Genomic DNA, 21,792 nt, shown 5'->3' with positions numbered 1-21,792 from the left:
CGAACAGATTGTAAAAAAGTGGGAACCGTGAGGAACACTGCAGAACAGTATGAAACCAAAGCGAGCAGGGGGAACAGTTTGGAAAATGTGGGGAACCGTGTGGATCACTGCAGAACAGAGGGGAACCAAAGGGAGCAGGGGAACGCATTGGAAAAAGTGGGGAACCGTGGGGAACACTGCAGAACAGTGAGGAACCAAAGGGAGCAGGGGGAACAGATTGGAAAAAGTGGGGAACCGTGTGGAAAAATGCAGAACAGTGGGGAAACAAAGGGTGCAGGAGGAACAGATTAGAAGAAGTGGGGTACCGTGTGCAAAAATGCACAACAGTGGGGAACCAAAGGGAGCAGGGGGTACAGGATGGAAAAAAATGTGGAGAATCGTGGGGAACACTGCAGAATAGAGGGGAACCAAAGGGAGCAGGGGGAACGGATTGGAAAAAGTGGGGAAGCGTCGGGAACACTGCAGAACAGAGGCGAACCAAAGGGAACAGGGGGAACGGATTGGAAAAAAATGGGGAACCATGGGGGACACTGCAGGGCAGAGGGGATCCATAGGGAGCAGGGGGTACAGGTTGGAAAAATGTGGAGAACTGTGCGGAACACTGTAGAACAGAGGGGAACCAAAGAGAGCACGGCGAACAGTTTGGAAAATGTGGGGAACCGTGGAGATCACTGCAGAACAGAGGGGAACCAAAGGGAGCAGGGGAACAGATTCGAAAAAGTGGGGAACCGTGGGGAACACTGAACAATAGAGGGGAACCAAAGGGAGCAGGGGAAATGGATTGGAAAATGTGGGGAACCGTGGGAAACACTGCAGAACCAAAGGGAGCAGGGGGAACGGATTGGAAAAAGTGGGGAAGCGTCGCGAACACTGCAGAACAGAGGCGAACCAAAGGGAAGAGGGGGAACGGATTGGAAAAAGTGGGGAACCATGGGGGACACTGCAGGGCAGAGGGGAACCATAGGGAGCAGGGGGTACAGGTTGGAAAATATGTGGAGAACCGTGAGAAAGACTGCAGAACAGTGAGGAACCAAAGGGAGCAGGGGGAACAGATTGGAAAAAGTGGGGAACCGTGTGGAAAAATGCAGAATAGTGGGGAACCAAAGGGATCAGGAAGAACAGATTGGAAAAAGTTGAGAACAGTGGGCAACACTGCAGAACAGAGGGGAATCAAAGGGTGCAGGGGGAACAGATTGGAAAAAGTGGGGAACCGTGAGGAACACTGCAGAACAGAGGTGAACCAAAGGGAGCAGGGGGTACAGTTCGGAAAAGTGGGGAACCGTGGGGAACAATGCAGAACAGAGGGGAACCAAATGGAGCAGGGGGAACAGATAGGAAAAAGTGAGGAATCGTGGGGAGTTCTGAAGAACAGAGGTGAACCAAAGGAAGCAGGGGGAACGGATTGGAAAAAGTGGGGAACAGTGTGGAAAAATGCAGAACAGAGGGGAACCAGAGGTAGCAGGGGAAACAGATTGGAAAAAGTGGGGAACCGTTGGGAACACTGCAGAACAGAGGGGCACCAAAGGGAGCAAAGGGAACGCATTGGAAAAAGTGGGGAACCGTGGGGAACACTGCAGAACAGAGGGGAACCAAACGGAGCAGGGGGAACGGATTGCAAAAAGTTGGGAACCGTGGAGAACACGGCAGGACAGAGGGGAACCAAAGGGAACAAGGGGAACAGGTTGGAAAAAGTGGGGTCCCATGGGTAACACTGCAAGGCAGAGGGGAACCATAGGGAGCAGGGGGTACAGGATGGAAAAAAATGTATAGAATCGTGGGGAACACTGTAGAATAGAGGGGAACTAAAGGGAGCAGGAGGAATGGTTTGGAAAAAGTGGGGATCCGATTGGAAAAAGTTGGGAACCATGTGGAAAAATGCAGAAAGGTGGGGAACCAAAGGGAGCAGGGGGAACGAAGTGGAAAAGGTGGAGAACTGTGGGGAACAATGCAGAACAGAGGGGAACCAAAGGGAGCAGAGGGAACGGATTGGAAAAAGTGGAGAACCGTGGGGAACACTGCCCGACAGAGGAGAACCAAAGGGATCAGGGGGAACAGATAGGAAAAAATTGGGGAACTGTGAAAACACTGCATGACAGAGGGGAACCAAAGGGAGCAGTAGGTACAGGTTGGAAAAAGTGGGGAACCGTGTAGGACACCGCAGGGCAGAGGGGAACCAAAGGGAGCAGGGCGAACAGATTGTAAAAAAGTGGGAACCGTGAGGAACACTGCAGAACAGTATGAAACCAAAGCGAGCAGGGGGAACAGTTTGGAAAATGTGGGGAACCGTGGGGATCACTGCAGAACAGAGGGGAACCAAAGGGAGTAGGGGAACGCATTGGAAAAAGTGGGGAACCGTGGGGAACACTGCAGAACAGTGAGGAACCAAAGGGAGCAGGGGGAACAGATTGGAAAAAGTGGGGAACCGTGTGGAAAAATGCAGAACAGTGGGGAAACAAAGGGTGCAGGAGGAACAGATTAGAAGAAGTGGGGTACCATGTGCAAAAATGCACAACAGTGGGGATCCAAAGGGAGCAGGGGGTACAGGATGGAAAAAAATGTGGAGAATCGTGGGGAACACTGCAGAATAGAGGGGAACCAAAGGGAGCAGGGGGAACGGATTGGAAAAAGTGGGGAAGCGTCGGGAACACTGCAGAACAGAGGCGAACCAAAGGGAACAGGGGGAACGGATTGGAAAAAATGGGGAACCATGGGGGACACTGCAGGGCAGAGGGGATCCATAGGGAGCAGGGGGTACAGGTTGGAAAAATGTGGAGAACCTTGAGGAAAACTGGAGAACAGTGAGGAGCCAAAGGGAGCAGGGGCAACAGTTTTGAAAAAGTGGGGAACCGTGTGCAAAAATGCAAAACAGTGGGGAACCAAAGGGAGCAGAAGGAACAGATTGGAAAAAGTTGAGAACAGTGGGCAACACTGCAGAACAGAGGGGAATCAAAGGGTGCAGGGGGAACAGTTTGGAAAAAGTGGGGAACCGTGTGGATCACTGCAGAACAGAGGGGAACCAAAGGGAGCAGAGGAACGCATTGGAAAAAGTGGGGAAGCGTCGGGAACATTGCAGAACAGAGGAGAACCAAAGGGAGCAGGGGGAACGGATTGCAAAAAGTTGGGAACCGTGGAGAACACGGAAGGACAGAGGGGAACCAAAGGGAACAAGGGGAACAGGTTGGAAAAAGTGGTGTCCCATGGGTAACACTGCAAGGCAGAGGTGAACCATAGGGATCAGAGGGTACAGTATGTAAACAAATGTGGAGAATCGTGGGGAACACTGCAGAATAGAGGGGAACTAAAGGGAGCAGGGGGAACGGATTGGAAACAGTGGGGAAGCGTCAGGAACACTGCAGAACAGAGGAGAACCAAAGGGAGCAGGGAGAATAGATTGGAAAAAGTGGGGAACCGTTTGGAAAAAGTAGGGAACCGTGTGGAAAAATGCAGAATAGTGGGGAACCAAAGGGAGCAGAGGGAACGAATTGGAAAAGGTGGAGAACTGTGGGGAACACTGCAGAACAAAGGGGAACCAAAGGGACAAGGGGAAACGGATTGAAAAAGTGGGGCCCATGGCGAACACTGCATGCCAGAGGGGAATCAAAGGGAGCAGGGGGAACCGATTGGAAAAAGTGGGGAACTGTGGGGAACACTGCAGAACAGAGGGGAACCAAAGGTAGCAGGGGGAACGGATTGGAAAAAGTGGGGAACCATGGGGGACACTGCAGGGCAGAGGGTAACCAAAGGGAGCATGGGGACAGATTAGAAAAAATTTGGAGAACCGTGGGGAAAACTGCAGAACAGAGAGGAACCAAAGGGAGCAGGGGGAACAGCTCGGAAAATTGGGGGCCCGTAGGAACAATGCACAACAGAGAGGGACCAAAGGGAGCAGGGGGAACAGATTGGAAAAAGTGGGGAACCGTGTGGAAAAATGCAGAACAAAGCGGAACCAAAGGGAGCAGGGGGAACAGATTGGAAAAAGTGGGGATTCGTGGAGAGATCTGCAGAACAGAGGTGAACCAAAGGAAGCAGGGGGAAAGGATTGGAAAAATTGGGGAAAAGTGTGGAAAAATGCAGAATAGAGGGGAACCAAAGGGAGCAGGGGGTACAGGATGGAAAAAAATGTGGAGAATCGTGGGGAACACTGCGGGACAGAGGGGAACCAAAAAGAACAGCGGGAACGGATTGCAAAAAGTTGGGAACCGTGGAAAACACTGCTGAACAGAGAGGAACCAAAGGGAGCAGGGGGAACAGATTGGAAAAAGTGGGGAACCGTGTGGAAAAATGCAGAACAGTGGGGAAACAAAGGGTGCAGGAGGAACAGATTAGAAGAAGTGGGGTACCGTGTGGAAAAATGCACAACAGTGGGGAACCAAAGGGAGCAGGGGGTACAGGATGGAAAAAAATGTGGAGAATCGTGGGGAACACTGCAGAATAGAGGGGAACCAAAGGGAGCAGGGGGAACGGATTGGAAAAAGTGGGGAACCATGGGGGACACTGCAGGGCATAGGGGATCCATAGGGAGCAGGGGGAACAGTTTTGAAAAAGTGGGGAACCGTGTGCAAAAATGCAAAACAGTGGGGAACCAAAGGGAGCAGGAGGAACAGATTGGAAAAAGTTGAGAACAGTGGGCAACACTGCAGAACAGAGGGGAACCAAAAGGAGCAGGGGAACGCATTGGAAAAAGTGGGGAAGCGTCGGGAACACTGCAGAACAGAGGAGAACCAAAGGGAGCAGGGGGAACGGATTGGAAAAAGTGGGGAACCGTGTGGAAAAATGCAGAACAGTGGGGAAACAAAAGGGTGCAGGAGGAACAGATTAGAAGAAGTGGGGTACCGTGTGCAAAAATGCACAACAGTGGGGAACCAAAGGGAGCAGGGGGTACAGGATGGAAAAAAATGTGGAGAATCGTGGGGAACACTGCAGAATAGAGAGGCACCAAAGGGAGCAGGGGGAACGGATTGGAAAAAGTGGGGAACCGTGGGGAACACTGCACGACAGAGGAGAACCAAAGGGATCAGGGGGAACAGATAGGAAAATGTGGGGAACCGTGTAGATCACTGCAGAACAGAGGGGAACCAAAGGGAGCAGGGGAACGCATTGGAAAAAGTGGGGAAGCGTCAGGAACACTGCAGAACAGAGGAGAACCAAAGGGAGCAGGGGGAACGGATTGCAAAAAGTTGGGAACCGTGGAGAACACGGAAGGACAGAGGGGAACCAAAGGGAACAAGGGGAACAGGTTGGAAAAAGTGGTGTCCCATGGGTAACACTGCAAGGCAGAGGTGAACCATAGGGATCAGGGGGTACAGTATGTAAAAAAATGTGGAGAATCGTGGGGAACACTGCACAATAGAGGGGAACCAAAGGGAGCAGGGGGAACGGATTGGAAAATGTGGGGAAGCGTCGGGAACACTGCAGAACAGAGGAGAACCAAAGGGAGCAGGGGGAACAGATTGGAAAATGTGGGGAACCGTTTGGAAAAAGTAGGGAACCGTGTGGAAAAATGCAGAATAGTGGGGAACCAAAGGGAGCAGGGGGAACGAATTGGAAAAGGTGGAGAACTGTGGGGAACACTGCAGAACAGAGGGGAAACAAAGGGAGAAGGGGAAACGGATTGAAAAAGTGGGGCCCATGGCAAACACTGCATTCCAGAGGGGAATCAAAGGGAGCAGGGGGAACAGATTGGAAAAATTGGGGAACTGTGGGGAACACTGCAGTACAGAGGGGAAACAAACGGAGCAGGGGGAACGGATTGCAAAAATTGATAACTGTGGAGAACACGGCAGGACAGAGGGGAACCAAAGGGAACAAGGGGAACAGGTTGGAAAAAGTGGGGTCCTATGGGTAACACTGCAAGGCAGAGGGGAACCATAGGGAGCAGGGGGTACAGGATGGAAAAAAATGTGGAGAATCGTGGGGAACACTGCAGAATAGAGGGGAACCAAAGGGAGCAGGGCGAATGGATTGGAAAAAGTGGGGAAGCGTCGGGAACACTGCAGAACAGAGGAGAACCAAAGAGAGCAGGGGGAACAGATTGCAAAAAGAGGGGATCCGATTGGAAAAAGTAGGGAACCGTGTGGAAAAATGGAGAAAGGTGGGGATCCAAAGGGAGCAGGGGGATCGAATTGGAAAAGATGGAGAACTGTGGGGAACACAGCAGAACAGAGGGGAACCAAAGGGAGCAGAGGGAACGGATTGGAAAAAGTGGGGACTGTGGGGAACACTGCATGACAGTGGGGAACCAAAGGGAGCAGGAGGTACAGGTTGGAAAAAGTGGGGAACCGTGGAGAACACTGCAGCACAGAGGGGAACAAAAGTGAGCAGGGGAAACGGATTGCAAAAAGTGGGGCCCATGGCGAACACTGCATGACAGAGGGTAATCAAAGGGAGCAGGGGGAACCGATTGGAAAAAGTGGGGAACTGTGGGAAACACTGCAGAACAGAGGGGAACCAAAGGTAGCAGGGGGAACGGATTGGAAAAAGTGGGGAACCATGGGGGACACTGCAGGGCAGAGGGAAACCAAAGGGAGCATGGGAACAGATTAGAAAAAATTTGGAGAACCGTGGGGAAAACTGCAGAACAGAGCGGAACCAAAGGGAGCAGGGGGAACAGATCGGAAAAGTGCGGACCCGTGGGGAACAATGCAGAACAGAGAGGAACCAAAGGGAGAAGGGGGAACAGATTGGAAAAAGTGGGGAATCGTGGGGAGTTCTGCAGAACAGTGGGGACCCAAAGAGAGCAGGGGGAAAGGATTCGAAAAAGTGGACCGTGGGGAACTCTGCAGAAAAGAGGTGGACCAAAGGAAGCAGGGGGAACGGATTGGAAAAAATGGGGAACAGTGTGGAAAAATGTAGAACAGAGGCGAACCAGAGGGAGAAGGGGGAACAGATTAGAAAAAATTTGGAGAACCGTGGGGAACACTGCAGAACAGTGAGGAACCAAAGGGAGCAGGGGGAACGGATTGCAAAAAATGGGGCCAATGGGGAACACTGGAGGACAGAGCGGAATCAAAGGCAGCAGGGGGAACTGATTAGAAAAAGTGGGGAATCGTGCAGAACACTACGGGACAGAGGGGAACCAAAGGGAACAGGGGGAACGGATTGGAAAGAGTGGGGAACCATGGGGAATACTGCAGGGCAGAGGGGAACCATAGGGAGCAGGGGCTACAGGTTGGAAAAAATGTGGAGAACCGTGAGGAACACTGCAGAACAGTGAGGAACTAAAGGGAGCTGGGGGAACAGATTGGAAAAAGTGGGGAACCGTGTGGAAAATACAGAACAGTGGGGAAACAAACAGAGCAGGGGGAATGGATTGCAAATAGTTGGGAAGCGTGGAGGACACTGCAGAACAGAGGGGAACCAAAGGGAGCAGGACGAACAGATTGTAAAATAGTGGGGAACCGTGGGGAATGCTGAAGAACAGTATGAAACCAAAGCGAGCCAGGGGAATGGTTTGGAAAATGTGGGGAACCGTGGGGAAAACTGTAGAACAGAGTGGAGCCAAAGGAGCAGGGGGAACAGATTGGAAAAAGTGGGGAACTTGGGGAACACTGCAGAACAGAGCAGAACCAAAGGGAGCAGGGGGATCGGATTGGAAAAAGTGGGGAACATTGTGGAAAAATGCAGAACAGAGGGGAACCAGAGGTAGCAGGGGAAACAGATTGGAAAAAGTGGGGAACCGTGGGGAACACTGCAGAACAGAGGGGCACCAAAGGGAGCAGAGGGAATGCATTGGAAAAAGTGGGGAACCGATTGGAAAAAGTAGGGAACCGTGTGGAAAAATGCAGAAAGGTGGGGAACCAAAGGGAGCAGGGGGAACGAATTGGAAAAGGTGGAGAACTGTGGAGAACAATGTAGAACAGAGGGGAACCAAAGGGAGCAGAGGGAACGGTTTGGAAAAAGTGGGGAACCGTGGGGAACACTGCACGACAGAGGAGAACCAAAGGGATCAGGGGGAACAGATAGAAAAAAATTGGGGAACTGTGAAAACACTGCATGACAGAGGGGAACCAAAGGGAGCAGGAGGTACAGGTTGGAAAAAGTGGGGAACCGTGGAGGACACTGCAGGACAGAGGGGAACCAAAGGGAGCAGTGGGTACAGGATTTAAAAAAATGAGGAGAATCGTGGGGAACACTGCAGAATAAAGGGGAACCAAAGGGAGCAAGGGGAACTGTTTTGAAAAAGTGGGGAACCGTGTGCAAAAATGAGGAACAGTTGGTAACCAAAGGGAGCAGGAGGAACAGATTGGAAAAAGTTGAGAACAGTGGACAACACTGCAGAACAGAGGGGAATCAAAGGGTGCAGGGGGAACAGATTGAAAAAAGTGGGGAACCGTGTGGAACACTGCAGAACAGAGGTGAACCAAAGGGAGCAGGGGGTACAGTTCGGAAAAGTGGGGAACCGTGGGGAACAATGCAGAACAGAGGGGAACCAAAGGGAACAGGGGTAACAGATTGGAAAAAGTGGGGAACCGTGGGGAACACTGCACGACAGAGGGGAACCAAAGGAAGCAGGGGGAACGGATTGTAAAAAGTTGCGCCGGTGGGGAACACTGTAGGACAGAGGGGAATCAAAGGGAGCAGGGGGAACTGATTGGAAAAAGTGGGGAACTGTGGGGAACACTGCAGAACAGAGGGCAAACAAACGGAACAAGGGGAATCAATTGCAAAAAGTTGGGAACCGTGGAGGACAATGCAGAACAGGGGAAACCAAAGGAAGCAGGGCAAACAGTTTGTAAAAAAGTGGGGAACCGTGGGGAATGCTGCAGAACAGTATGAAACCAAAGCGAGCCGGGGGAATGGTTTGGAAAATGTGGGGAACCGTGGGGAAAACTGCAGAACAGAGTGGAGACAAAGGAGAAGGGTGAACAGATTGGAAAAAGTGGGGAACCGTGGGGAACACTGCAGAACAGAGGGGAACCAAACGGAGCAGGGGCAACGGATTGCAAAAAGTTGGGAACTGTGGAGAACACGGAAGGACAGAGGGGAACCAAAGGGAACAAGGGGAACAGGTTGGAAAAAGTGGTGTCCCATGGGTAACACTGCAAGGCAGAGGGGAACGATAGGGAGCAGGGGGTACAGTATGTAAAAAAATGTGGAGAATCGTGAGGAACACTAGAATAGAGGGGAACCAAAGGGAGCAGGGGGAACGGATTGGAAAAAGTGGGGAAGCGTCGGGAACACTGCAGAACAGAGGAGAACCAAAGGGAGCAGCGGGAACAGATTGGAAAATGTGGGGAACCGATTGGAAAACGTAGGGAACCGTGTGGAAAAATGCAGAAATGTGGGGAACAAAAGGGAGCAAGGGGAACGAATTGGAAAAGGTGGAGAACTGTGGCGATCACTGCAGAACAGAGGGGAACCAAAGAGAGCAGAGGGAACGGATTGGAAAAAGTGGGGAAACGTGGTGCATGACAGAGGGGAACCAAAGGGATCAGGGGGAACAGATAAGAAAAAATTGGTGGAGCTGTGAAAACACTGCATGACAGAGGGGAACCAAAGGGAACAGGAGGTACAGGTTGGAAAAAGTGGGGAACCGTGGGGAACACTGCAGAACAGTATGAAACCAAAGCGAGCCGGGGGAACAGTTTGGAAAATGTGGGGAACCGTGGAGATCACTGCAGAACAGAGGGGACCCAAAGGGAGCAGGGGAACAGATTGGAAAAAGTGGGGAACCGTGGGGAACCGTGGGGAACACTGAACAATAGAGGGGAACCAAAGGGAGCAGGGGAAATGGATTGGAAAAAGTGGGGAATCGTGGGAAACACTGCAGAACCAAAGGGAGCAGGTGGAACAGTTTGGAAAAAAATGTGGAGAACCATGGGGAAAACTGCAGAACAGAGTGGAGCGAAAGGAGCAGGGGGAACAGATTGGAAAAAGTGGGGTCCCATGCGGAACACTGCAAGGCAGAGGGGAACCATAGGGAGCAGGGGGTACAGGATGGAAAAAAAAGGGAGAAATGTAGGGAACAATGCAGAATAGAGGGGAACCAAAGGGAGCAGGGGGAACGGATTGGAAAAAGTGGGGAAGCGTCGGGAACACTGCAGAACAGAGGGGAATCAAAGGGTGCAGGGGGAACAGATTGGAAAAAGTGGGGAACCGTGAGGAACACTGCAGAACAGAGGTGAACCAAAGGGAGCAGGGGGTACAGTTCGGAAAAGTGGGGAACCGTGGGGAACAATGCAGAACAGAGGGGAACCAAAGGGAACAGGGGTAACAGATTGGAAAAAGTGGGGAATCGTGGGGAGTTCTGCAGAACAGAGGTGAACCAAAGGAAGCAGGGGGATCGGATTGGAAAAAGTGGGGAACAGTGTGGAAAAATGCAGAACAGAGGGGAACCAGAGGTAGCAGGGGAAACAGATTGGAAAAAGTGGGGAACCGTGGGGAACACTGCTGAACAGAGGGGCACCAAAGGGAGCAGAGGGAATGCATTGGAAAAAGTGGGGAACCGTGGGGAACACTGCACGACAGAGGGGAACCAAAGGAAGCAGGGGCAACAGATTGGAAAAAGTGGGGAACCGTGAGGAACACTGCAGAACAGAGGTGAACCAAAGGGAGCAGGGGGTACAGTTCGGAAAAGTGGGGAACCGTGGGGAACAATGCAGAACAGAGGGGAACCAAAGGGAACAGGGGTAACAGATTGGAAAAAGTGGGGAATCGTGGGGAGTTCTGCAGAACAGAGGTGAACCAAAGGAAGCAGGGGGATCGGATTGGAAAAAGTGGGGAACAGTGTGGAAAAATGCAGAACAGAGGGGAACCAGAGGTAGCAGGGGAAACAGATTGGAAAAAGTGGGGAACCGTGGGGAACACTGCTGAACAGAGGGGCACCAAAGGGAGCAGAGGGAATGCATTGGAAAAAGTGGGGAACCGTGGGGAACACTGCACGACAGAGGGGAACCAAAGGAAGCAGGGGGAACGGATTGTAAAAAGTTGCGCCGGTGGGGAACACTGTAGGACAGAGGGGAATCAAAGGGAGCAGGGGGAACTGATTGGAAAAAGTGGGGAACTGTGGGGAACACTGCAGAACAGAGGGCAAACAAACGGAACAGGGGGAATCAATTGCAAAAAGTTGGGAATCGTGGAGGACAATGCAGAACAGGGGAAACCAAAGGAAGCAGGGCAAACAGTTTGTAAAAAAGTGGGGAACCGTGGGGAATGCTGCAGAACAGTATGAAACCAAAGCGAGCCGGGGGAATGGTTTGGAAAATGTGGGGAACCGTGGGGAAAACTGCAGAACAGAGTGGAGACAAAGGAGCAGGGGGAACAGATTGGAAAAAGTGGGGAACCGTGGGGAACACTGCAGAACAGAGGGGAACCAAACGGAGCAGGGGCAACGGATTGCAAAAAGTTGGGAACCGTGGAGAACACGGAAGGACAGAGGGGAACCAAAGGGAACAAGGGGAACAGGTTGGAAAAAGTGGTGTCCCATGGGTAACACTGCAAGGCAGAGGGGAACCATAGGGAGCAGGGGGTACAGTATGTAAAAAAATGTGGAGAATCGTGAGGAACACTAGAATAGAGGGGAACCAAAGGGAGCAGGGGGAACGGAATGGAAAAAGTGGGGAAGCTTCGGGAACACTGCAGAACAGAGGAGAACCAAAGAGAGCAGAGGAAACGGATTGGAAAAAGTGGGGAACCGATTGGAAAACGTAGGGAACCGTGTGGAAAAATGCAGAAATGTGGGGAACAAAAGGGAGCAGGGGGAACGAATTGGAAAAGGTGGAGAACTGTGGCGAACACTGCAGAACAGAGGGGAACCAAAGAGAGCAGAGGAAACGGATTGGAAAAAGTTGGGAACCGTGGGGCATGACAGAGGGGAACCAAAGGGATCAGGGGGAACAGATAAGAAAAAATTGGTGGAGCTGTGAAAACACTGCATGACAGAGGGGAACCAAAGGGAACAGGAGGTACAGGTTGGAAAAAGTGGGGAACCGTGGGGAACACTGCAGAACAGTATGAAACCAAAGCGAGCCGGGGGAACAGTTTGGAAAATGTGGGGAACCGTGGAGATCACTGCAGAACAGAGGGGAACCAAAGGGAGCAGGGGAACAGATTGGAAAAAGTGGGGAACCGTGGGGAACACTGAACAATAGAGGGGAACCAAAGGGAGCAGGGGAAATGGATTGGAAAAAGTGGGGAACCGTGGGAAACACTGCAGAACCAAAGGGAGCAGGTGGAACAGTTTGGAAAAAATGTGGAGAACCATGGGGAAAACTGCAGAACAGAGTGGAGCGAAAGGAGCAGGGGGAACAGATTGGAAAAAGTGGGGTCCCATGCGGAACACTGCAAGGCAGAGGGGAACCATAGGGAGCAGGGGGTACAGGATGGAAAAAAAAGGGAGAAATGTAGGGAACAATGCAGAATAGAGGGGAACCAAAGGGAGCAGGGTGAACGGATTGGAAAAAGTGGGGAAGCGTCGGGAACACTGCAGAACAGAGGGGAATCAAAGGGTGCAGGGGGAACAGATTGGAAAAAGTGGGAAACCGTGAAGAACACTGCAGAACAGAGGTGAACCAAAGGGAGCAGGGGGTTCAGTTCGTAAAAGTCGGGAACCGTGGGGAACAATGCAGAACAGAGGGGAACCAAAGGGAGCAGGGGGAACAGATAGGAAAAAGTGGGGAATCGTGGGGAACACTGCACGACAGAGGGGAACCAAAGGGATCAGGAGGAACAGATAGGAAAAAATTGGGATCTGTGAAAACACTGCATGACAGAGGGGAACCAAAGGGAGCGGGAGGTACAGGTTGGAAAAAGTGGGGAACCGTGGAGGACACTGCAGGACAGAGGGGAACCAAAGGGAGCATGGCGAACAGATTGTAAAAAAGTGGGGAACCGTGGGGAACACTGCAGAACAGTATGAAACCAAAGCGAGCCGGGGGAACAGTTTGGAAAATGTGGGGAACCGTGGGGATCACTGCAGAACAGTGGGGAACCAAAGTGAGCAGGGGAACGCATTGGAAAAAGTGGGGAATCGTGGGGGACACTGCAGAACAGTGAGGAACCAAAGGGAGCAGGGTGAACAGATTGGAAAAAGTGGGGAACTGTGTGGAAAAATGCAGAACAGTGGGGAAACAAAGGGTGCAGGAGGAACAGATTAGAAGAAGTGGGGTACCGTGTGGAAAAATGCACAACAGTGGGGAACCAAAGGGAGCAGGGGGAACGGATTGGAAAAAGTGGAGAAGCGTCGCGAACACTGCAGAACAGAGGCGAACCAAAGGGAAGAGGGGGAACGGATTGGAAAAAGTGGGGAACCATGGGGGACACTGCAGGGCAGAGGGGAACCATAGGGAGCAGGGGGTACAGGTTGGAAAATATGTGGAGAACCGTGAGAAAGACTGCAGAACAGTGAGGAACCAAAGGGAGCAGGGGGAACAGATTGGAAAAAGTGGGGAACCGTGTGGAAAAATGCAGAATAGTGGGGAACCAAAGGGATCAGGAAGAACAGATTGGAAAAAGTTGAGAACAGTGGGCAACACTGCAGAACAGAGGGGAATCAAAGGGTGCAGGGGGAACAGATTGGAAAAAGTGGGGAACCGTGAGGAACACTGCAGAACAGAGGTGAACCAAAGGGAGCAGGGGGTACAGTTCGGAAAAGTGGGGAACCGTGGGGAACAATGCAGAACAGAGGGGAACCAAAGGGAGCAGGGGGAACAGATAGGAAAAAGTGGGGAATCGTGGGGAGTTCTGAAGAACAGAGGTGAACCAAAGGAAGCAGGGGGAACGGATTGGAAAAAGTGGGGAACAGTGTGGAAAAATGCAGAACAGAGGGGAACCAGAGGTAGCAGGGGAAACAGATTGGAAAAAGTGGGGAACCGTTGGGAACACTGCAGAACAGAGGGGCACCAAAGGGAGCAAAGGGAACGCATTGGAAAAAGTGGGGAACCGTGGGGAAAACTGCAGAACAGAGGGGAACCAAACGGAGCAGGGGGAACGGATTGCAAAAAGTTGGGAACCGTGGAGAACACGGCAGGACAGAGGGGAACCAAAGGGAACAAGGGGAACAGGTTGGAAAAAGTGGGGTCCCATGGGTAACACTGCAAGGCAGAGGGGAACCATAGGGAGCAGGGGGTACAGGATGGAAAAAAATGTATAGAATCGTGGGGAACACTGTAGAATAGAGGGGAACTAAAGGGAGCAGGAGGAATGGTTTGGAAAAAGTGGGGAACCGATTGGAAAAAGTTGGGAACCATGTGGAAAAATGCAGAAAGGTGGGGAACCAAAGGGAGCAGGGGGAACGAATTGGAAAAGGTGGAGAACTGTGGGGAACACTGCAGAACACAGGGGAACCAAAGGGAGCAGAGGGAACGGATTGGAAAAAGTGGGGAACCGTGGGGAACACTGCAGAACAGTATGAAACCAAAGAGAGCCGGGGGAACAGTTTGGAAAATGTGGGGAGCCGTGGGGATCACTGCAGAACAGAGGGGAACCAAAGGGAGCAGGGGAACACATTGGAAAAAGTGGGGAACCGTAGAGAACACTGCAGCTCAGATGGGAACCAAATAGAGCAGGGGGTAATGTGGGTAATAATTGGGGAACAGTGAGGAACAATGGGGAACAGTTGGGGAATAGTGGGGAACAGAGGGAAAAAGTCGGGAACAGTTGTGGAACAGTGGAGAACAAATGGGAAACAGTGGGATAAATGGGGAACAGTACGGAGCATTGGGAAAAATGGGGAACAGGTTGGAACAGATGCAGAACAGTGGGGAACTGTGGAGAAAAGTAGGGTACAGTGTGGAACCCAGGGGTACACTGCAGAATAATGGGGAATGGAGGGATTATTGGGAAGTGGGGGGAACAATGAGGAAAAGGGAACAGTGGGGAACACTGCAGAACAGACAGGAACAAAGGGGAACAGTGGGGAACAGATGGGTAACAGTGGGGAACAGATGGGTAACAGCTTGAGAATAATGGGGAACATATGGGGAACTAACGGTGAATAGTGGGGAACCTTGTAGACCAGGTGTGAAAATGCTGGGAAACAGATGGGATTGATGGGGAACAGGTGAAGAATAGTGGGGAACAGTGAAGAACTGTGGGGACCAGATGTGGAATATTAGGGTACAGTGGGAAAAATGGGGGAAAGTGGGGAACAAAGGGGTACAGTGCAGAACAGTTCAGGAACAGCTGGAAAATAGAGAGGAACATTGGGGAGCAGGAGTAATAGTGTGGAACAGACGGTAAACAGTGGAGAAAGGGGGTAACAGTGAGGTACAGATGGAAAAGAGATGGGGAAGTGATGGGGAACAGTGAAGATCCATGGGGACCAGGTGGGTAACTGCTGGGAAACAGTGAGGAACAGTGGAGAACCATTTGGGAACAATGAAGAACTGTGGGGAACTGTGAAGGACAGTGGGGAAAAGTGGGGAACAGTTAGTACAGTGGGGAACATAGAGTCACATTGGGGAAGAGTGGGGAACACTGGGGAAATGTTGAAGACTGTGGGGAGCTGTGGATAATTCTGGGGGGCAGTGGGAAACAAATGGTGAACAGTGGAGATCTGTGGAAAACAGTGTGGAAAAGTGGGGCACAGATGGGAAAGAGTTGAACATTTTGTGGGCAAAAATGTGGTACAGTGGGTTACGGTGGGGGGATTGTTGGAGAACAGTGCAGAACATTGGGGAATATGGGGAACATTGGGGAACAGATGGTGACTGATGTGGAATATAGGGGAACAGTTGGGAACATTGTTGAACAGTAGGGAATAGTGGGAAAATGGGGAAAAGTGGGGAAAAGGAGGAACTGTGGGGAACAGTCTGGGAATCGAGGGTAACAGGTGTGAAACAGTAGAGAACAGTGGGAAAAATGGGAAACAGTGTGGAACAGAGGGAGAAGAGTGTGGAATAGTGGGGTATACTGCAGAACAATGGGCAATGGAGGGGAATATTGGGGAGAAGGGGGGAACAATGAGGAAAGGGGAGCAGATGGGAACAGTGGGGAACACTGCAGGAGAGATGAGAACAGAGAAAACAAAAGGGAGCAGGGGGAACAATGGGGAACGGATGGGGAACAGTGGGGAACCATGGGGAATAGGTGGGAAACTGCTGGGAAACACTTGGGATTGGTGGGGAACAGTGGGAAAAAGTTGGGGAACAGGTGAAGAACAGTGGGGAACAGAGGTGAACTGTGGAGAACAGATGTGGAAGAGTGGGGATTAGTAGGAAAAATGGGGAACAGTTGGAGAACAGTGGGACACTGATGGGGAACAGTAGGGAAACATGGGGAAGAGGTGGGAAACTGCTGGGAAACAGTTGAGATTGGTAGAAACATTGGGGAACAGGTAAGGAACAGTGGGGAACAGTGAAGAGTTGTGGTGAACAGATGTGGAACAATAGGGTACAGTGGGAAAATGGGGTACAGTGAGGAAAATTGGGATAAATGGGCAAGAGTGGGGAACAGTTTGGAAACAGCTGGAAAACAGTGAAGAACTGTGGGGAACAGATGTGGAACAGTAGGGAACAGTGAGAAAAATGGGTAACTTTGGGGAACAGTTTGGGAACAGCTGGAGAACAGTGGGGAACAGTGAAGAACTGTGGGGGAACAATGGGGAACAGAGGGGAAGAATGAGTAACAGTGGGGAACAGAGGGTAACAGTGGAGAGCAGTGGGGAACATTTGGCGAACATTGGAGAATGTGGGGAACAGTGGTAAAAAGTGTTTGACAGGTGGGGAACAGTGGGGAACCGTGGGGAACACGTAAAATTGTTGGGGAACTGTACTATGGAGGGCAACAGCTGGGAAAATTGAGGAATGTAAGGAAGGAAAGGGGAACAGTGGAGATCTCTGCGGAACAGTGGGCAACAGAGGGGAATAGTGGGGAGCAGTGGGGAACGGATAGCGAACTGTGGAAAATGGGAGAACAGTGGAGAAAAGTGGGGAACAGATTGGGAAATGAGGGGAACAGTGGGGGACCATGGAGAACAGTGGTGAAACGTGGGGAACTGGTGGGAAACAGCAGGCAGAACAATGGAGAACAGGTGTGGAATAGGTGACGAACAGTGGGAAACAGTTTAGAACAGATAGGGAACTGATGGGGAACTCTGGGGACTTGTGGGGACTGTTGGGAGGGCAGAAAGGTACATATATACAGATTTGAAATATGCATTTGGAGTGGTACACACATTTAGGAAAATTTGGAAAGAACGAGGGATGATAACAACAAGATGAAAAGAACTGGCTCATGAGCAACTAACTGAAAAGACTTTGGAAGCATTAATCAAACCAGAAAGAATTGCCACAGTACATGTACCAGGTCATCAGAAGGGAAACTCACCAAAAGCACGAGGAAATCGGATGGCTGATGAACTGGCCCGACAAGCGGCACGATCAGGAAAAGTACATCCACCTGATGGCTCTGATACCTCTCAGAGAAGGGCTGAAGAAGGTCCTATCTTTTCCCTCCCTGAAGAAGAAAAAAATGGAAAAGATGGGAGCAAAGAAGACGGAAAATGGTGGCTCCCCAATGGAAGACAATTGTTAAATAAAGAAATCACCCAGCAGATACTAGGGGAACTGCACTCATGCTCCCACCGGGAGTGCAAGCACTGTGTGATGCATTCTTACAAACTTATGCCTGCAGAGGAGTCTATATCCTAGCAAGACAGGCAGTGAACCGCTGTGTGATCTGTTTAAAGGTTAATAAGAAAGTTATAAGAAAGTTATGAAAGCTATGCCTGGAGGAGTACCACCTTTAGCAATCTGGCCATTTCAGCGGATACAAGTGGATTTCACCAAACTCCCTAAGGTCCAGCGATGGAAATTTCTACTAGCAGTAGTGGACCATTTCACGAGATGGGTTGAAGCGTTCCCCACCGTCAATGCCACTGAACAAGCATATAATTCTGGAAAAAATTGTACCCCAATATGGAATAGCCGAATCCATCAATTCAGATCAGGGAAAGCACTTCGCTTCTAAAATTTACAGCCTGGTCTGTGAAACCTTAGGGATAAAATGGAAGCTGCATACTCCAAGGCATCAAAGTGGAACAAATGAATGCCACTTTAAAAATGCAAATTACATAACTAAAAGAAGAGACTAAATTACCCTGGACCAAGTGCTAACCAATAACTCTTCTCAGAATTCGGACAGCCCCATGACAAAACATTAATATCCCCTTACGAGATGTTATTTGGACTCCCATATTTGGGGCGGATAGAAGGAATACCTACAGTCAAAAATAATGATGTGTTTTTAAGGAATTATCGACTGGCAGTTTCTCGTTCTCTTGCAGATTTAAAAGCTAAGCGTCTGCTGGTGCAGAGCCCTCCTCTGCATTTCTCTATCCACTCTGTGAATGCTGGTGACTGGGTCCTGATCAATTCGTGGAAAGAAGAAAAGCTTCAGCCCTGGTGGAACAGACCATATCTAGTACTATTGACCACAGAAAAATCAGACTGAACAAAGGAAAAGGGGTGGACACATGCTAAAAGTTAAATAAATGGGCCCCAACAGTATCAGATAGATGTTTTCGCTGTAAGAAGGAAACGGGAACAACAGTATATTTCAATTTGGGCATGTGAGAAAGTGGAAAAGTTTTGGGAAGATCTAAATCAGGTATTAAATAAAATCACAAAAAATAACATATCAAAAAATCCAGAGATTTTTCTTCTAAATAATATAAGAAGTAAAGAACGTGGCCTCGATTTGTATGAAGCGCAAAAAAGATTTATTACGATAGCCTTAGCTGTAGCAAAAAAATGTACAATGTCAACCTGGAAATCAGAAGATAGCCTGGGAATACAGCAATGATACATGGAAATGAATAAATGTATTGAATTGGAAAAATAACATATAATTTAAGAAATAACATCACAGTATTCGAACAAATTTGGGAACCGTACATGGAACACAAAAGAGAGGTCCTACCGCAGACCACCACCTCTTGAAATGACAGAATGAGAAGTAGACGAAATGAACTGACCCAGTGTGTAAAAGTAGATGACACAATTTTCTTGTCTATTTCATTGTGTGATAACATTGTTTAATGGGTTTATTGTATTGTATATGTTGAATGTTTAGTGGGTGGGGAGGGGGGTGGGACACTATATATTCAAGAGGGAAACGTTTGTGGGTATTTTGGTGAATATGGCTCATAGTGTGAAGAAAAAAAACTTTAAAAAAAGAATAAAGGGACCTGTGGTCCCACCACCAGCCACAGAAAGAAGGAAAGAGGAGTAAAAAGGAACAGAAAAGAAAACTACAATAATGAAACTTTTGCGCTTACTATTTCAATTTGACTTATACATATCATAACTTTGCGTGTTAAACCTAAAAATTATTTTATCTCTCTATGTACTAATTATGCTAAGAACCAAAATCAAACAGATTGTTGGGTTTCTGCGAAAATACCACACCATGGCAAGTCAGGAGTCCCCTTAGTAGCAATCCCTCTCTCCCTACACAAATTATTTGATATATAGATCTTGCCCAGCAACAGTGATCCAACCATTGAAGATAAATACAAAGGGTGGTCGATACGACCAAAACCAACAAAGTCACCAACTCCTCAGTCTGGAGAGATGCTTCCTTTTGAGAAACCAACTAGGAGTTTCCAATTTCATGAAGAATTAGACCGTCACACGACTGTGAATCCCACACCCGGTAAATGGCACATATTGGGTGTGTGGACGTAAAATTTATTCATGGTTACCCGGAGAAAAGGAATGTTGGAATCGGACAAAAGGATTTATATTGACCTGTACACCTAAAGGTTGGAGTGGATTTTATTACCTGGCATACTTAATTCCCAATGTCCGTGAACTTAACCAGCTACCTGTACTAGGCTTGTCCCATGGGAAAAGCAAAAGGGTGACTGAAGGAGATCGTCTCATGTGGAGGTTTTTCCCAACATATGGAGCTGCACAAAGTGCGGTTGAGATTCAAAAATAGCAGCCACCCTAGATGAACTAGTAAATAATACGAACCTGGTACTTGGGGAAGTCCAATCCCAAGTCTGGGCAATAAATACAGAAATGGCCACCATGCAACTTACAGTCCTCCAAAAATGCATGGCCCTTGATTTTATTTTGACAGAGAAAGGGCTTTAATTGGTTCTGAATGTTACACATACATCCTGGATGAATCAGCTAATATCTCGGATTTGGTGGTCCATATTAAAAAGTGTAGAGAGAAGATCCAGGAGACTAGAGATAAATATAAAAAAGGAGGTGATTGGACATGGGGAGATTGGAATTTCGGAGGTTGGGTGCCATGGTTAATGCACTCTGCTATATCTGGCTGAATGATTCTAGTGGGCTTATTGATTGGATCAGCCATCCTACGATGTTTTATCACAAGATCCATTTGCTCAGCTACTGGAGCGAAGCAGGTGGTATTAAAAAATCGCATGGCAGATGAACAACGACAAATTCAACTCATGTTACAATTTGAGGAAACAAAAGGTGAACAATAATGCAGTTTAATCAGAAATACATGATAAAGAGAAAAAAGGAGGAATTGTGAAAAATGGTTGAATGTGATTAAGCTCGCACCATTCTGTGAAAAATGATGGAATGCAAAGTATGTAGATAAGAGCTTGAGAGTAGACAGTACTAGCCAGTGGGCCCCTTCTTATCTCAAGCCCCAAGGATGCAAGGAACTGGTTCAGGTTGGTACAGTGACCTAAGGTAGTCTATAGCTCGTACTGCGATTGCCTAATAGAGACATGAACAGGCAATGTATGAAGAGGGAAGAACTGAGCGATACCTGGATTGATGGAAGGGAGAAGGAGAATGTTGTAATGTATTGGGATTCTGATTGGAAGAAGGTAAATGAAGGTGGGGTGATGTTGAGCATGGGACTGTACAAAAGAGTGATGATTCTGAACTTCCAGTGTGTCTCCAGACCAGGGACACCCGACTCTGCAGACTCGAAATAAAGATGAACCTGTTCTTCAAAACTTTTATCTCCAGAGTAAGGATTGTGAACACTTTATATTTCATGGTGGGGAATGGATGGTGAACAGTGGCGTAGTGTGTGAAACAGTGTGGAAAAGTGGGGCACAAGTGGAAACAGATGAGCTTCTGCTGGTCAACAATGGGGAACCAGGGTGTACGTTGGGGAACAGTGCGGAACATTGTTCCCCACTGTTCTCCTTTCCTCGTTCCCTCCCACTCCCCACTATTCCCCTCCGATCCCCATTTTTCTACAGTGTTCCCCACGCTTCCACAATCTTCTCCAGCTGTCCCCCCGGTTCCATACTTTTCCCCATGGTTCCCTACTTTTCCCCACTCTTCTGCATTATTCCCACTGTTCCCCACTTTTGCCCTCTGTTCCCCATTTAACCCACTGGTCCCCATGAACTGTTCTGCACTGTTGCCCATTTTTCCCAATGTTCTCCACTGTACCCCATCTGTTCCCCATATATACCTGTTCCCCAGAGGTTCACACCTGTTCCTGACTATTCCCCACAGTTCCCCACTTTTCCTTTCTGTTCTCCACTGTGCTCCTCTGTTCCCCAACAGGGGGAAGAAAGAGGAGCAGTGGGGAACAGAGGGGCACAGTGGGGAGCAGTTGAGAACAGGTGACGAACAGTGGAGAACTAGCGAGTAACAGTGGACAAATGTTGGTAACAGATGGGGAACAGAAGGGAAAAGTCAGGAACAGTGGGGAATAGTTGTGGAACAGTGGGATAAATGTGGAACGGAGACAGCTGGAGAACAGTGGGGAACAGGGTGGAACAGATGCAGAATAGTGGGGAAAAATAGGGAATAGTGTGGAGCAGGGGGTTCAAATGGAGAACAGTGGGGAACTGTGGGGAACAGTGGGAAGCAGATTAGGAAATGATGGGGAACACTATGG

Source organism: Narcine bancroftii, unplaced genomic scaffold (assembly GCF_036971445.1).
Source record: "Narcine bancroftii isolate sNarBan1 unplaced genomic scaffold, sNarBan1.hap1 Scaffold_149, whole genome shotgun sequence".
In the NCBI taxonomy this organism is placed as follows: Eukaryota; Metazoa; Chordata; class Chondrichthyes; order Torpediniformes; family Narcinidae; genus Narcine; species Narcine bancroftii.
This window is presented reverse-complemented; position numbering follows the sequence as displayed.